This window comes from Delphinus delphis, chromosome 14 (assembly GCF_949987515.2).
Source record: "Delphinus delphis chromosome 14, mDelDel1.2, whole genome shotgun sequence".
Classification (NCBI taxonomy): domain Eukaryota; kingdom Metazoa; phylum Chordata; class Mammalia; order Artiodactyla; family Delphinidae; genus Delphinus; species Delphinus delphis.
The window spans coordinates 27,932,290-27,937,846 of record NC_082696.1 but is presented as its reverse complement, the minus strand read 5'-3'; positions in this window follow the sequence as shown (position 1 = coordinate 27,937,846).

The following is a 5,557-nucleotide window of genomic DNA, read 5'->3' as shown; positions in this document are numbered from 1 at the left end:
GAGATGGCATGCTGGAGCACAATTAGACTTGCCAGCAGAGACTAGCATAGAAAGATAACTTCCACCTCATTTCTGCCTTCCAGGTATCACATGAGTGCATCTCACTGATGAAACCTAATTACATTAAGAACCAAGTACCATGCCAAGCCACACTGGGGACAAAGGCAAAAGACAACAGTAATATTGCATTATATTTTAATTTTTAAAAATACTTCATTAAGATTATTTATCTTGATTACTAAGGTTTTCAATACCCCCTTAAATATTGTGCCTGAGCTGCCTTACCTAGCTGCAAGGGAGTCATAGAAATATAATTTTTAGCTTTCCATCCTCTGCTGTCCTGAAAGCACCCCGGAGTAGGTTGGGATGGAGGCAGACAGTCATCTGTGACCATTCATTTTATGTGTCAACTTGACTAGGCTACGGTGCCCATTTTTTGGGTCAAAAACCAGTCTTGATGTTGCCGTGGAGGTATTTTTTAGATGTGACTAACATTTAAATCTTTGACTAAAGCAGATGACCGTCCGTAATGTAGGTAGCCTCATCCAATCAGTTAAAGGCTTTAAGAGAAAAGACTGGGGTCACCCGAAGAGGAAGGAATTCTGCCTCTACAATTTTGTGAGCCAATTCCTTAAAATAAATCTCTCTCATATATTTATAATATAAAAATATATTTATATACATACACATACACACACACAACAGCAATCTCTCTAGGTATTTCAGCCAGAAAGGGACATAGCGTAGGGAGGTGGGTTCTTTCAAATGTTTCTGGAATGGCAAGAGAAGCAGACTCTTACACATATGTACAACACATCCTATTGATCCTATTAGATCTGTTTCTCTGAGAAACTTGACTAATATACTTGGAGGAGGTGGGGATGGAGGCAGAGAGCAGGTTCACTAGCTCTACCACTACTGAAGTAGAAGAAACAATACTCAGTTGTAGTTTCACTGTAGAGGGAGGGAAAGAGAGAAGGGGGAGACTATGTTGATTCCAGGTTCCCAGTATGGGTGACCAGCTGGTGGCCCTGACCGTGATAAGGAAGATAGATACACCAGATAAGCCCATGAGAAAACAGAGCACATGCTCATCATCCTTAGAAGACACAGTTTAACATCTTCCAAATGTAGCCATGTTCCACCCCACTCCATGATCCACCCCATGCATGTCACAGGTGGCCTGGAACAGGTAATTTGGTTGTTTGATCACTTAATTGTTTCTTATTCCTTCAATAAATATTTAAGTGTCCACCAGTGTCAGGTACTATTCTAAGCTTTGGAGGTACAATGGTGAATGAGAGATGAGTTTACTTCTTTCATGATGTATTCATTCTAATTTAGGAAGAGGTGATAAACAAATACACAAATGAACAAAGGAAACAATTCCAGATAGTGACATATGCAGTGAGGACCATGAAACAGGGAAATGTGCTGGAGAGTGACAGGAAGCGGGGGTTACCCCGGACGTGGTTATTTAACTTGAATACACCTGGAACCCTTTGAAAGTAGGGACCAGACAGCCTCAGGATGAGGGGAGAGCTGAGCTGCTGTGTTCGTCTCCAAGCCAGAATGAAAGAAAAGAGCTCCAGGCCCATGTGATGAGTTATTACAGGGACCCAAACCACAACAAAAGTGTCTGTGATGCACTCTTTGGTTCCCCAATGCTGAAGAGGAGAAGATCGTAACTGAATGAGCCTGTGTAATGGAGATGCCAGCTGGATGGCAAGGCCTGGGCGCAGGGCTGGGTCTAAGAAGAGCAGCATGAGGATCCCCCTTGAGACCAGAGGCTCCCTAGGGTGAGGGTGATGCCTGGAGGTAGTTGTATTCCCAGACCTAGCACAGTGCTTGGCACATGGTAGGTGCTCTATAAATATTGGCTGATGAATCAAGGAATCCCTTGGCTGAAGAGGGAGGGAGTGACTACAGCAGAACCAGGGAGCCTTAGCATTCTGCCAGATCTGTTCCTTTTTATTTTTTCTAATATTTATTTATTTATTTGGCTGCGTTGGGTCTTAGTTGTGGCACACGAGATCATTGCGGCACGCGGGCTTCTCTAATTGTGGTGCGTGGGCTCTAGATCTCGTGGGCTTAGTTGCCCAGTGGCATGTGGGATCTTTGTTCCCTGACCAGAGATGGAACCCGCAACCTGTGTCCCCTGCATTGGAAAGCAGATTCTTAACCACTGGACCACCAGGGAAGTCCCTCTTCCAGAGTTCTTCACACTTGGGAGCAGTATTTGCCTCTCTCCATAAAACAAGTCCCAGAGTCTCCCAGGTGGGAAGTTAACTGGCCAATTGACTGCAATTTTGTCCCCTTGATTTCAGCCCTTGCTGTCCCCTAGGGGACTTGCTTTTAATGCTCCTGCCGAAGTATGGTCCCAAATCCTTTCCTTAGGTTTGTCACCTTGGCACAGCTGAGAATTCACAGGCCTGGGCATTCTTGAAGGTTCATTAAATGCTCTGGGAGTCATATGATGCATAGTTTTCTCATCTTTCTAACCTGCTGACTCTGGTGCCACATACTATGCAGAAAGGCTACTCAGTTCCAGTCCCGAAAGATGGGCACAGTTTCACAGATGACATAACCCAGCTCTAGGCCCAGCTCCCCAAACAGAGATGACTGAATCTTACTCTCCTTCCACAATGAAGCTAGTATTTGCCATTAAGATAGCATTGCCAGATTTAGCAAGTAAAATACGCCCAGTTAAATCTCAATTTCAGAGAAATACCATTTTTTAGTATGTTTCAAATATTGCATGAAACATACTTACAATTAAAATGATTTTTGTTGTTCATGTGAAATTCAGATTTGACTGGAGGATCTTATTTTATCTGGCAAAATAAGACCTACTTAAGACCGAGAAAGAGATTTTTAACTCTGTCACTTGCATAAGTTTTTTCCATTAGATCCTTTCTCTGGGTTCCAGCCCGAGGTCTCCACACCACCCTCAGGGCTGTGGTGGTGTTTTTACAACTGTGAGTTCTCCCTTTATCTGAGACCCTACCTACTTCCAATTCTACACACACAAGGGTCCTTGCCTGTCTGGACAGAATCACAATATCTGAACATACAATGAGTATATCAGCCACACAACAGAAAGTATACATTCTGTCACAGTTTTCTCTAGTCAGCATAGGAGAACTTTGTACTTTTCATTGGGTTAGTAAACTCAGTCTCCCAATGACCATGTCCCCCAAAATCCCGAGAAGAGTAAAGCTTCATGGACAGTTGGCAGATATGCAGACGAGAACGCTTCCATTTCTCGTACATATCAGGGGATTAAATAGTCAGCCAACCATATGACATGCCTAGGAGCTATTTTTAGCTCTGTTTTAACCTGTTGAACTCCGGATAGCAGCTTCTGTATTTTTATCTAATGTTATGCTTCCTTTGAGGCAACAAGTATAGGGCAGTGAGGTTAAAAAAAAAACAACAAACTAACAACGTTCAAGAAAACAATCTAAAATAAGCACCTGCGTAGTGATTATAAAAATATACAGATTTCCTTTCCTTCTACTGGTAATGTTGAAGCCCACACATCTGTGATGTGTCTGCATGTGATGCTCATCTAGGCACATGCTTCTTTTCCATTTAACCTTTTAGGTCGTATCTGTTAGATTTCTCCCCTCCCCCTGTCACGTGATCAGTGCAGGATTTGTTGCTTTCTCATGTTGAAGCACAGTAATAATTCTGTTTAACCCTTAATTCAAATATAAAGGGTAATGACCATAGGTGTCATAATGAAGTATGTCCAAAGATTAGCTGGAATTCCTGGTCCTGGTTCTCTTACTAAGTCAGGCTCGCCAGGCAATGCCTAAAAGTGCCCTTAGTCACTTTCTCCTCTGCTTAATGGGCATGACATTGTCGGTTCTTCAACTGATTGTAAGTTCAGTGAGGACTTGGACCTGGCTTTATTCACTACTGTAATCATCTGCTCAGCCGCCATAACGAAACACCACAGAGTGGGTGGCTCAAGCAACAGAAATTTGTTTTCCCAGAGTCCTGGGAGGCTGGAAGTCCAAGATCAAGGTGTCGGCAGGTTGGGTTTCTTCTAGGTCTCCCTGCTTTGCAAGCAGATGGCCATCCGCCTTCTCTCTGTCTCCTCACCTGGTCTTTCCTCGGTGTTTCCTTGTGGGTCCAAATTTCTTCTTCTTTTGAAGACACCAGTCAAATTGTATTAATGCCCACCCTAATGGCCTCATTTTAATCTAATTACCTCTTTAAAGGCTCTACCTCCAAATACAGTGCTGGGGGGTTAGGACTTCAACATATGAATTTTGGGGAGACACAATTCAGCTCGTAACAACCACTGTATGTCCAATAACTAATTTAGAACCTGGCACATGGTAGCAACAGGTGTTTGTTGAATTAATACAAGAACCTTGAGAATGTCTTTGGTGAGGCACATCACTTAAGCTTCTTGTATGGGTTAGTCCAGAGCATTCAATTTTTTTTTATTTTTTTTGCGGTATGCGGGCCTCTCACTGCTGTGGCCTCTCCCGTTGCGGAGCACAGGCCCTGGACGCGCAGGCTCAGCGGCCATGGCTCACGGGCCCAGCCGCTCCGCGTCACGTGGGATCCTCCCAGACTGGGGCATGAACCCGTGTCCCCTGCATCAGCAGGCGGACCCTCAACCACTGCGCCACCAGAGAAGCCCATAGAGCATTCAATTTTTAAGCTTCTTTTCTACCTACACATTTTGCTTGTCATTGATTGTGCAATGGAAAGTAATCCAACCCATGTAAGATTTGTGACATCCCGCTTCCATAGAGATGAGGCTGCACGGAAGCACAACTCTCCCACTGGCAGGCGCAGAGACTGTCACTTCCATGTCGCATTTGCCTGCTCCTTGTCAGGCTCACGATGGTGGCCGACTGTAAACGTAGTGGCGGTAACGAGACTTCCCCAGCTGTCATTCCCCAGCCCTCCTCCCAGCAGATGCTTAACCTCACCCTGTGGAGGCATGCATCTCTCTGCTTCTGTTAGTTTCTTCAAATTGGGAAGAAAAAAACTATAACCCACCAAAGATCTCCTGCTACTTCTCTGGGGAGAATGGGCTTCTCAACAACATGTCCATTGTCTGATCTGAGCTTTGCTCTACTAGTCTTTCAGGGAAAGAAAAAAAAAAAAGAGCCCCAAAACTTTGATCCCTGGGGAGGTGAAGCGGAAGTTGATCTTCACCATTAAATTTTTTTATAGATAGCAAAGTCCATGCTTCCACCTGCATCCAAAGCAGAGGCAGCTGGCAGAACAAAGCACCAGAGAAAAATAGCTGACCAGAATCTCTTAAATTGCCCATGTACAGGTGCAGCTTGTTTTTCATCTTGGTGGCAGTCACTAGTGATTGACAATGTTTTACCCAGAGGACTTAACCCCTTTTTCTCCTGAATGAACCAGAGTCAAGCCTTATGGTTTAGAAAACAATTCCTACCCCTACCCCTCTCTCTGTTCTAAAGAAGTTCAACACAAATGAATGGCAATAGTACTTCGATCCAATGTTAACCTTCAGTGAAAGAATGAAACAGTTTCAGACAGAAGTTTTGAAAAATTATCC